General features: G+C 37.2%; 1 long non-coding RNA gene across 7 annotated transcripts; it reads left to right on the top strand.

Moving 5' to 3' along the window:
• The first annotated feature begins 996 nt into the window (after positions 1-996).
• On the top strand, positions 997-12435 carry LOC102156467. Of its 7 annotated transcripts, none has more exons than XR_005377209.1 (5): positions 997-1204; positions 1291-3050; positions 3485-3553; positions 7008-7297; positions 12373-12435. It is a non-coding gene; the product is annotated as an uncharacterized LOC102156467 (long non-coding RNA). The 7 variants fall into 7 exon arrangements; XR_005377208.1 differs by having other exon boundaries at positions 997-1797; positions 1884-3050; XR_005377207.1 differs by having other exon boundaries at positions 997-2388; positions 2475-3050.
• Positions 12436-12887: the final 452 nt, after the last annotated feature.

The following is a 12887-nucleotide window of genomic DNA, read 5'->3' as shown; positions in this document are numbered from 1 at the left end:
AAGATAATACTCAAAACTGATTACCTCCTGATTAGCTTTATTACATTTACTATTATCTATGCCCATGGGGTATTTATGGCTCTAGTATCTACATGGCAGAAAAAATATATGATGGTGTGTTACTGCACATCTCATCCCAACTTTGTGTTCAGTTACTTCACTTTGTGTTCAGTTATCTCACATCTATCATTTGTACTCAGCCAGGATTGTGGTATTTACAGCACTGAGTCAGCCAATACCACTAATCAGGACTTTTCTTGCAGAGCCAGCTGTTCCGTGTTTACCGGCACACCACTCCCCCTGCTTTACCTGCAGGTGCTGATCCCCACTCTTAACTGGCATCAACCATCCACCGCTGACTCCACCTAGTTTCTTGTTATCACTATCATAAAATACAAACCCCCTTAGGAATTCACTTTCTAGGTTGTGACTGCTTCTGAATCTCAGCTTCTTCCTCTATAAACTTTCGAATGTATTGAGAGCGTAGTGGAAAATGAAGTGAGATACATCAAAAACTTCAAAGGAGCTCAAAGGAGCTCAAAAACATTACTTCTTGCCCTATCTCCCCCTTTATGGGTATCTACTTTGAACTCAAGGAACAAGAGGACGACCCTGAATAGTAAGGACACTAAACAAATATCAAACAGAATAAACGTAAATAAGCTACAGACGTATGTTGTAGGGGAATATTAATGAAACTTTGAGCATGATGAAGATATTTAACAACTCACAAACTGCCCCTCAGGCAGTTCCTTTATGCATGTCACAATATCTGTTATCTTTCTACATGTGTTTATACACCATAGGGGGCAAGGATTCTGCTGAACTCTTCCACGCAACACCAAGTAAACATATGTAATTTGCCAGATTTATCCTAAAAGAGACTCTTTCAAAATGCAAATCATTATAAAGACTGCACATGTTCACTTGTGGTCAACAGGGACTTCCATGCCTAAGGCGGCAAGGGAGGAACCTTACCATAAGTGCGCTAGTATTTAAATGAGATCTATGGCCGTCACTTCCAGCATTCTGGAATGTTACCTAGCCTGAATGCATAAACATCATAATCAAAGAGAACACAAGTCAGTGCAAAGCACTCAGCTTGGCACTGTGATGGTCCAATCTCTCTGGCACAGTGATTCGTTTGACATCATGCCATGTACCATGAACATTGACTAGCAGGTCAAAAGTAAAATCCTCTCAGGTAATATCATCATCTTAGTAACCTAGACCTACTGTTCAGTTCCAAGGCTGACAGTGACAGTAGTAACTGCTTCTGCAATTTTACAGACTCTCCGAAATGAAGTGCAAACCAAGTATGTGCCATTAGCATGTAATCAGTACTCCTCGCAGCAGGCTTTCATCCTGGGACATGTGCCCAGGAAAACTTCTTTATTTCTGGGAAGAGAAGTAGAGCACTGAATAAACCAAGAAGTCTAACTGGATGATTGGTTTGTGGCAATTTTTAGTGAGAAGAGGTTAAAAAAAAAAAAAATCTGTCTCTTAAGATCTAGTCGACTTCAGGCTAATGTCATTGAAAAGAAACATTAACAGTCAAAAAACATTGCTTAAGTGCAGTGAACTGAGCTATGGATAAGAAAATAGCCGTCACTTCCAGCATTCTGGAATGTTACCTAGCCTGAATGCATAAACATCATAATCAAAGAGAACACAAGTCAGTGCAAAGCACTCAGCTTGGCACTGTGATGGTCCAATCTCTCTGGCACAGTGATTCGTTTGACATCATGCCATGTACCATGAACATTGACTAGCAGGTCAAAAGTAAAATCCTCTCAGGTAATATCATCATCTTAGTAACCTAGACCTACTGTTCAGTTCCAAGGCTGACAGTGACAGTAGTAACTGCTTCTGCAATTTTACAGACTCTCCGAAATGAAGTGCAAACCAAGTATGTGCCATTAGCATGTAATCAGTACTCCTCGCAGCAGGCTTTCATCCTGGGACATGTGCCCAGGAAAACTTCTTTATTTCTGGGAAGAGAAGTAGAGCACTGAATAAACCAAGAAGTCTAACTGGATGATTGGTTTGTGGCAATTTTTAGTGAGAAGAGGTTAAAAAAAAAAAATCTGTCTCTTAAGATCTAGTCGACTTCAGGCTAATGTCATTGAAAAGAAACATTAACAGTCAAAAAACATTGCTTAAGTGCAGTGAACTGAGCTATGGATAAGAAAATAGCCGTCACTTCCAGCATTCTGGAATGTTACCTAGCCTGAATGCATAAACATCATAATCAAAGAGAACACAAGTCAGTGCAAAGCACTCAGCTTGGCACTGTGATGGTCCAATCTCTCTGGCACAGTGATTCGTTTGACATCATGCCATGTACCATGAACATTGACTAGCAGGTCAAAAGTAAAATCCTCTCAGGTAATATCATCATCTTATTAACCTAGACCTACTGTTCAGTTCCAAGGCTGACAGTGACAGTAGTAACTGCTTCTGCAATTTTACAGACTCTCCGAAATGAAGTGCAAACCAAGTATGTGCCATTAGCATGTAATCAGTACTCCTCGCAGCAGGCTTTCATCCTGGGACATGTGCCCAGGAAAACTTCTTTATTTCTGGGAAGAGAAGTAGAGCACTGAATAAACCAAGAAGTCTAACTGGATGATTGGTTTGTGGCAATTTTTAGTGAGAAGAGGTTAAAAAAAAAAAAATCTGTCTCTTAAGATCTAGTCGACTTCAGGCTAATGTCATTGAAAAGAAACATTAACAGTCAAAAAACATTGCTTAAGTGCAGTGAACTGAGCTATGGATAAGAAAATAGAAGGTTCATTCTTATCCAAGCTCCACCATTCATTCGTTTAAATCTGAAATATTTCTTCAGCACCTACCGTATGCTGGGCAGTCTGTGCCTCTTAGAAAGTTTCTCTATAGGAAAATCAATTATTCTATAAGCAAATAATTACTGTCTATTTTGCACTAAGCTCTACATTAAGCAAAGGATTACAATGGCAAACGACAACTGGTACAGTCCACACCTGCCTAGAATTTGGTGTGCTTGTCTTTCTGAGTTTTACTTCCCTAAGGTGAGTTTTTTGGGGTTCTGACCCTATAATTTTTCATTTAATTGGCGCCACTCCCAGGTTTTCCTACTAATTTTGCAGCCAAATCTGCTGCTATTGTCACTCCTCTTTCTGTTTTTACCCCCCACCACATAATTCCTCATTGAAAGCCTGCTTTCTTTCCCTCCTTTGTATTAGTTATAAAGAAGTAGTATCACTGTTCTGAGACATTTAAGGAATATAATCAACACATGCAAAATAGTCAACACAAATGAACAGATATTTTTTAACTAACCAGAATATTACTGGTTTTGTGTGCTTTCCATTTTCCCTGCTTTACCCAGCACCCCCTCTTCTTCAGTGGCCCTGATCCTTTTCCCATTTAGTCAGCTAAGCTCTTATTTTCCCACTGTCTCAAAGATGAGAAATTCCTATAATAATTACTTTTCGTTCTATAGGTCAGAAAACCAACGTGAGAATTCTATCTGCTAGGAGAGTTCGTCTATATTATGCATTCAAGAAAGAAGGTAAAAGCAATGGGAGTAAATGAATCCATTAAATTCACTGCGAAGACAGCCTTGGACCAAAACATCAATTATCTTATATTTCTGTGTTTTCTCGCTTTAATGGGGGAATAAGCAGAGGAAGGGAATGTCATGATGGTGCTTTGGGTCCTCAGGGATGTGTGTGGATTCAGAATCTGTCCCAGACATCCCATGAAAGAAGTGAGTATCTTCCTTCACTCCGTGCAGCTATTCAGGTAAATGGCCATATGTCCCTTTGGACAAGGGCTAGAAGACTCATTATTCAACACATACAACAACTGTGGCACTGCAGGAACCTTCCTAAAATTGACTCCGTCTCTCCTTCGGTATGTAGCTCTGAGTCTAAAAAGTGGTTAGGCTAACAATATTGGGTCAGGGATTGGAGCAGCTGACAGTATCTGTTCATCTTTATCTTTTCTGAAACTAGATAAATAAATACATAATCAAGAAAACCCCTATGAGCTAAGATAAACATATAATCAAGAAAACTCTTAAGAGCTGCCCACAAATCTTGTCCTTCATAGTTTTTTTTTTTAAGATTTTATTTATTTATTCATGAGAGACAGAGAGAGAGCGAGAGGCAGAGACACAGGCAGAGGGAGAAGCAGGCTCCCTGCGGGGAGCCCGATGTGGGACTCGATCCCGGGTCTCCAGGATCATGCTCTGAGCTGAAGCCAGGAGCTCAACTGTTGAGCCACCCAGGCATTCCTGATCTCTTGTTTTTGAGAGCATCACAGGATAGTTTTGTTCATCTGGGGAAGATAAATCCTTTTCACAAACCTATAGCCATAGTTTTGGTAGAAAATGGCAAACATAACTCTTTTTCCTGCTAATCAGGGATAGACTTTCTCCCCATATCTGCTTACCTGGAGACGCTTCAGAGCTAGGGTGAATTGATTATTTCCTGTGTTGATCAATATATGCATGAAGCTCATGACACCAAAAAACACAGGAGACTTCCAACTATGAATGGAATCTTAAACATCACAAATCATGATGCTGCTGCGCCAGTTTGAAATAAAACTTTTATGATTTAGGTGAGTTGTAAAATACTTGAAGGACTTCTAGGTTGGAAATTAAGAGAGGTAGCTCTGATTTACAGAGGCCTCTAGGCGATTTTAGGTTTTACAGCTGCTATGCCCTTGGATTTGGCTATGGTTTCACCACCTGTGGGGCAAAGGTGCTTTCACCATATGGTCTGCCCTCAAGTTTAGCCTTCTGGGAGAGTCTCTCCTTCATCTTCCAGACAGGATTTAAACAACTTACACATGCTCTGGTTACCCTTATAAATCAGGAGACCACATAATCTTTCTCAAAATAGGGACATTATTAAGAGTAAAAATGGTTAATCATAGTAGGAAAAATGGGCATGAGGCAGGACTGATCTGGACAAATCAGGACTTTTGGTTATTCTAATTGTAAATTGCTTACTTGTTTCTGGACCTGCCCTTCCAAAGAAACAATATTTTGTTTGTACTAGGCACTTGTAAATATTGTAATGACTTAATATTAATTAAATTAGTCTGATTAATTAGTCTAAGGAGACTAAGCAGGGCAAAGGCTCAAATCCACCAACAATAACAGTAGGTGGAAACTAGGACAAGCAGATATCAGTGACAAAGACCAGGACAATTGGCAAGAATAGAGAAGTCAAGAAAATTCTAAACAATATATGCACCTGACACACACACAGACTGTAACAAGTTAAACCATGGTTGCTTTCTATAGAGATAAGTGGGAGAATAATAAAGCATCAGGAGATGTGGTCCAAACAATTTAAGAAATTAAGAGAAAAATTTCACAGAAAATTTATCATGTAGTTAGTGTTTGCTTCACCTTGTATTTCAAAGAGTGGGAAACAATATGTAGAGAATGAGTATGAATTAATCAGATAACACAAACTGACTCATATCACAAAGCATTGATTATTAATATCATCGAAATTAGTGCTAAGGCTAGCTACTCTGAAAACAGGAGATTTTGATTATATCAAGAAGAGGGGAGATAACTGGGAGCACTATTGGAAGAAGGGGTAGGTGTCAGTTGGGTGGTCGTGAGGAAATTCTAGAGGCATCCAAATGTACCAGCACCTGGGAAGCAAAGAGAACCAGGTACCAAGCCAATGAATGTCAATACAGGAAGGTAACCAAAGTGCCATATAATACACATCTTTGCCTTAATGCTGGGAAAACCAGACCTTCCTATCTGGAGTGTCAGCAAAGCTGATGTCATTGAGAAGCTACCCGGACTCCAGGGTAACTCATGTGCCTTTCTCACCAGCTAGATTACTATTCATTGTAAAGACCTCGTTTCCCTGTGTGCCAGCAGTGTGCAGAATATAAATGTTTGGTACCTATCACACAACAGGGTAAGTTTCTTTAAATAGAGGATTTTTAATTTTGATGGGAACCTAAATACCTCATAGAAAATTGATAGTGCTTTGCCAGAGGTTTTATGATTGCCTAGTCAGGTTATGAGTGATTTACCGGGGAGCTCACACAGGGCAGAAGGATAAAATTTCTAAAGGCAATAATTGTGCTCACAGGGTTTCAAAGGCTGCTCTGAACCCATAGCAGACCCCAAACTTAGAAGCCCCACTTTTGCTACTACCAGGACTTTTTGTTTATTTTCAAAAATAGGTTTCACAAAGGAAAATAGACAAATAGACTATAAAAGGAGCTAAAAGAAATTTGACCGGGTTATGGGAATTACATAACAAAACAGTTCCCATCCCTATTTGTCTAGTTAGTATTGTGTCATCAACAAAATCTTCTAAATTAAAGATTTTAAAGACATTAGACTTTTACTATGCCTAATAAACAGATGAAATTATTTAAAATATTACAGAGATGTGCTGTTAGCAAAATTCTTTACAAGTCACTTCCAAAGTCAACTCAGGAAGATTTCCCTAAATCCACCCTCCAGGAACCAGTTGGATTTTGGAGAATTAAGGGCCATGAAAAGTAAAAGATTTTGTCTAGTTACAGTGTCTATGATATCTGAATGGCTCAGGCAGTGGTAAAGCCTTAATATATACAGATATAGGGGTAAAGCCTCTTGACATACATAATTCTCACGTTGGCACACTGGAGGATTTAGTTCTAGAAAGTTATTTCTACTGTTGTCCAGGAATTATACAAATGTTTGCAGATTCCTAGGTCTCCATCCTCTAGACAAGTAGAACAAATGAATCAAACCATAAAACTAATCATTGGCAAAGACTCTGCAACTTCCTATGATAGGAAAACGTAGAGCTCTACCAAAAGCCTTATTAAAATTAGAGCAACCCATACCTACAAGCAAGCACAGATTCCTTCCCAGTGAACTCCTATATGGCAAGCCTATGGATTTTGGTCTGAGACTATGTCCTGTGCCTACTTTAACTAAATCCTCTTACAATCATTCCGGTACTTAAAAAGGCATCTCTCTTTTCTAGAAAGCCTGAAACAAAGTCATAAACACTTGGAATGACCCACTGGAAAAAGACTGCTGCTCCTGTTGACCAAAAGATTTCCTCTACATGATGATGTTCCAGAGAAAAGATGTCACTGTCCCGATAAGGACCCGTTCGAGTGCTTCTGATCACTGACAGCTATCAAAGTAAAAGAAAAACTCAGCTAATTGGTGTTTCCCATGGGAACAGGATCCTTAGGAGGACTGGACTGCACATCCCACCAAGGACTTGAAATTTTTTAAACTGTTGATACTGAACTCAACTGAAAGAAGGTATTCTGGCTAATTTACTATTATTCTAGAACTTTCATGAAAGTGAAATTGTGAAAATTTGACTAGGATAATCCTTTCAACAGTATTGCAAGCATTCAGTTTACTTAAGTTTGTTTGGAAACTCCTAACCATTGACAATCTTGAGTGAACCAGGCCTGCAAGACCATAAACCAGCTAAGCCTCTATGATCATAAATCAGTTTGAACACAGAGGCATTTCTTAGAAAACCTAAATCAGATAGCACACTGTGGGTCCTTACCCAATAGAAAATAGCCCATAGCATTTTGAAACCTGTTTTTCTCCACATTTTTATCACTATTCTCAGCATAATCCCTTCCAGAGAACTATAAATTACACCATAAAAAGAATAGTTGACAGCTTTGAGTATTCAGTCTATCAACAAATGGTCGGTAGTGTCAAAAGGAAAAACAGGAAGTATTTTCCTTGTTATAATAAAGGATCAATTTGTCGATCACAAAAACCACATTGTATTAGTCTCTGTCTTTCTGGAAGTTCCTGGCATAGTCCCCTCTTCATAGGCACACACACAAATTCTCAAATTTGAATTTAGCTAACTTATCAGGGAGGGGTTATAAAGTAAACTTTTAACCATCCAACTTTTAGGATTTAGTGTTAAGGCACCAAAATATATATTAAAAACAAAGAAACAAAACTTAGTAATGCCTGGACACAGAACAATCAAAGTTCAAAGATGAGATTTTTCAATCTAATCATGTCCTTGTCTTCAGCCTGGCTCGACTTTCTATCATATTATGTCAATCCCTCTTTTACATATAGACTCTCATTTATTGCTGCTTTACGGAAAACAAGACCATGAAATTCTTTTCGTAACACATCATGTCTTCTGCATGTTCAACCAGTGACGATATGCACATATAACACAAGATAATTTACATTATAGTTATTTTAGGAACTCAGTGAACTCAAAGTATTGAAAAATCTGTTCGCAAACTTTAGATTTCTTGTTTTATGAAACATTTTGTAATTGAACTAAATATTAAATGAACCACTGAGAGGCAGTGTAGTACCAAAAATTATCCTTTCTTCCCAGGAAAAGATAGGTTTCAATTTTTGTTTTGAATCCGGAGCACACTAATATTACTCTCAAAGATTTTAGTGCACATAAGGGATGAGAAAAATCATCTGTGATATCTCATTCTTCCTACTGGCTCTTTGTACGACCAAAAAACAAGTTATTTTGGAAACATATCTTGGAAAATTGAAAACTGTGCCATTAAGAAAAATGGTTTCACAGCAAGATCACAAATGAGTGAATACTCATTACCAATGAGGACAGGAAAGGGAGGGATCTAACATTTGTTAAGGAACTTAATTTGAACCAAGCATCTATTTTTATCAAGTACTTTTACTGAACCAATTCAGTTGAAAAACCCTGAAGTGAGTAAATGATCCACAGTGAAGGTAAATGGGAAGATCTGTGAAACTAAACAAAACACAAAGTAAAACGTTTTAGTGTTAGAAGATCATTCGTTTAGTTTCTGCTCTGTCTGCAGGCGATACTGTGCCACTCACTACATGGCCTCTGAAAAGAAAACTTAGAGGGGCACAAGCATCAACAATAATTTTTTTCCTCTTGCAATGTTTTGCAAAAATTACTTCAGAATAACTTAACCAAAAAACAAACATAGAAGGTACTTAAAAAACAAAAAAATGACCAAAGCTATCGTCTGTTCAAGATGGGAAAATAGTAGTTTGCTCACTTGATTTTCATACCTGCAAGTGTCAATGATCATATATTTATAGTCATCGGTATTTCAAAAGTCAAGGAATTACCACTTACAGTAATGACTCAAGTTTTCACTTAGAGGCTAGTGCTCTACACACTGTTTTGCCTTATCTATTTACTTATTTAGAGAGAGAGAGAGAGAGAGAGAGAGAGAGAGAGAGAGAGAACCCAAGTAGGGAGGACAGAGGAAGAGATCATTTTAGTCACAGAGCCCATAATGGGGCTCAATCTCACAACCCTGAGATCATGACCTGAGCAGAAATTGACAGATGTTCAACCAATTGAGCCATCCAGGTGTACCATGTGTTTGTTTTTTAAAGTTTATCCAAGGACACAAATTGCTTTTTTTCTACTGTTATATAAGATGCTGGGTCAAAATGCTGCAGGGCAAGGCAGCCATTTCACTTCTCAGTCTCCGCTTCTGTTCAAATCTCACTCCCACAAAGTGAAGTTTTGGCCATATACGTTTGTTTAGCTATTTTCTAATTCAGTATACAAAATTGGATGTTTTGTTTATTTGGCTGGGGTATTCTTTAATTGTAATAAAAATATCCTTACATATTCTTGTCAATATGGTAAACATAACTAGATCTATATGAAATTAGAGCTTCCTATTTGATTTCTCTGAGACTTTGTAAAGCTCTGAGGCCCATAGTTGATCACTTTTATTTGTCAGAAGTACTTTTCTTGCTTTCGTAACAATGTATTTCAAGGCTAGTGTTCAGAAAAATCTAATGCAATGCACCCCAAGTTTTGCCCGCAGACCTCACAAATGTAGAATTATTTCTGCTTCTCTACTATCTCCAAGACTTCTGTCTTTCCAGAAAGTTACTCTTTTTCTACCTGTAAGTCTGGAAATCCATAAGTGATACAGCAGTTACCAAAAACTACATTTTGGCATCATTTCCATATGAGAAAATCCTCTTTGTTCCTCAATAGTGAACTTATCATGCGTCACTAAATAAGACTCTTATTGAAACTATGCAAATAATTACAACATAATAAAGACCAACAGAATGTAGTAGAGATACTTTGCCTTATATTTAACCACTATTCTGAGCTTGTTCTGTCAATAGGGCCAATCATGGGCCTTCGATTTTTATAAAATCTTTAAGTTTTTCCAATTATGTGTTATTTTGTTTATTAAGTTTTTATTCTCTAGGACTTTTACTGAATTCTAAAGAGTCAATTTCTTCCAGGTTGTAATAGTAATTGGTTGTAAACAGCCTACTAAAATTGATAGATCACAAAGAAAGGTAAATGTTCTCATATTTTTATTTAAAAAAATTAAGCACAATTAAATTTCTCATTCAGTCTGAGGTAATTAATTCTTATTCATTTGATCTTGAGCTTTTTTGTAGTATACTATCACAAAATCAACTGCATCTACACTAGGAGTGTGGGAAATCTTATTTGACAGGCATCTTGCTCCCAGAACAAGGACACCCAAATGCCTAAGGCTGTGCCATATAGAATCAATAGTTAAGAGTGTGTGGTAAAGTCCTTTACTGAAGTCATTATTCTTTTGATGTTTCTTCCAGGATACTTTAAACCTTGTGGTGGGAAACTTGAGGCAAGTGGGAGGAAGAAGCAGAGAGCATTTTTGGATTATAAGACTGAAAGGCTCTAGTTATTTTATTATAGTAATGAACAAAATAAGAATGGAGAAGAGTTAAGTCTCCCACTGAAGTTTCATACAAATTAATTTTTTAACAATTTAGTAAATGATTACTTTGAGGATAAGAACATATTATTGACAGTGAGGTCACTGACTCGAGTCCTTTAATTTATTCTATAAGATGTGTGCCAGGATTGTCATCAACTGGCAAGCTCTTTTAAAACTAGAAACTAGCTCTCTTGACAATCAACTTATTGATAGTTACTGTGGCAGTCTTTGCACATAAACTTGACTGTTTCCATTCTTCCTAAAAATTGCAAATACGCTGAAACATTCAGTTTGCTTATAATTACTGGAGAGAAAATAAGCTTCTCTTTTTGATTTGTCAGTTCTTCATATATCTTAGGCTTGGCAAACAGGACATTTTTGACAGTGGTGCAGGGCTAATTAAAATTATGTCATGATCCTAATATACAGGCACAATTATTTCTAGCATTTTCCGTTTTATAAAGTGAAAGAGAAAATTATTGATGTTGTTTAGTAGTCTTGTGGGTATAAAAGACACCTTGATGGTTTTATTATTCTGGCTTTGATGGCTAAATTTGTCACTCTTAAAAGGAGACAAAGTATGTCATGAAATTTTTAAGATAATAAAGGGTTATAGGAAAGAGCCGTAATCTTGATTTAGTCTGAAAATAGTGAGTAGCAAGAAATATTAGAAAATATTATTTTCACAAGTGAAATCTTGTTAAAAATTTATTCAAAAGCATGAAAAAAGCACATAAAAAAGATAAGTAGGCTCTTGAGATTGTTTTGATGATTATAAGAAATCTTTGCTATTCAAGAATAGAAAAATGTAGAGCTCTCATCAAGAGCTACTTGTAGATTCAAAGATCAATTTTCCTTTGAATGACATTTTTTTCTCTTTATTATCTGCAAGCTTCCTTTAACAATGTTAATATCTTCATATTTAAACATATACCAATGTATATATATATATATATATAGTCAAAGGCTATTTTTCTAGATTACCCAAAGATGCAAATTGCTTTTTTCCTTTCTCTGTGACAAACAATAGACTTGCACAAAATAGCTAAGAACAAGAAGTCAATTTTTCTTCTCACTTGAGACACAGGGAAGAAAGGGTTTGAGAGGAGTCCAGCATACTTTCTTATCCAAGGAGGATCATACATGTGAGCTCCTGACTGAAGTAGAACTTTCCTAACCAAAATGAACACAGCAGGCTTACCTTCCTCTTGATATGGCAGATGAAGAGACCATAAACTAAAAGTGCCATCTAGGCCGGATTTCTGAATACATTCTATTTTTAAATAAAATATTGTAAAATAAATGTATTTTAAATAAAATACATTCTATTTTTAAATGGTGAGAATCAGAGGCACCACATAAGTTTCTAGTAACATCTATTGTTTAAAAAGCAAACAGTTAAGAAAAATGACCTATGTTAAATATCCCCAAGGAAAGATCAAGAATACTTATTTGGTACAATCTTTATGCACCAGTACGTAAGGGCGCGTCCTTTGAAATCATAACAGGGAAAATATGCTGAAATAAGCCAACTGGCTTAAGAAGGGTTATAGAACTTTGGAAATGGAAATTTCAAACATGCTACTTGCAGACTCTATACTTTGCTAATTAGCCATGCTTTATCTTTAAAACATCCCATAGGATTTACCCCAAAGATACAGATGCAATGAAACGCCAGGACACCTGCACCCCGATGTTTCTAGCAGCAATGTCCACAATAGCCACACTGTGGAAGGAGCCTCGGGGTCCATCGAAAGATGAATGGATAGAGAAGATGTATACAATGGAATATTCCTCAGCCATTAGAAACGACAAATATCCACCATTTGCTTCAACGTGGATGGAACTGGAGGGTATTATGCTGAGTGAACTAAGTCAATCGGAGGACAAACATTATATGGTCTCATTCATTTGGGGAATATAAAAAATAGTGAAAGGGAATAAAGAGGAAAGGAGAAAAAATAAGTGGGAAATATCAGAAAGGGAGACAGAACATGAAAGACTCCTAACTCTGGGAAACGAACTAGGGGTGGTGGAAGGGGAGGTGGGCGGGGGGTGGGGGTGACTGGGTGGCGGGCACTGAAGGGGGAACTTGATGGGATGAGCACTGGGTGTTATTCTGTATGTTGACAAATTGAACACCAATAAAAAATAAA

This window comes from Canis lupus, chromosome 23 (genome assembly GCF_011100685.1).
Source record: "Canis lupus familiaris isolate Mischka breed German Shepherd chromosome 23, alternate assembly UU_Cfam_GSD_1.0, whole genome shotgun sequence".
Classification (NCBI taxonomy): Eukaryota; Metazoa; Chordata; class Mammalia; order Carnivora; family Canidae; genus Canis; species Canis lupus.
Note: the sequence above shows the minus strand (reverse complement) of the source record. Positions and strands in the feature narration are given on the sequence as shown.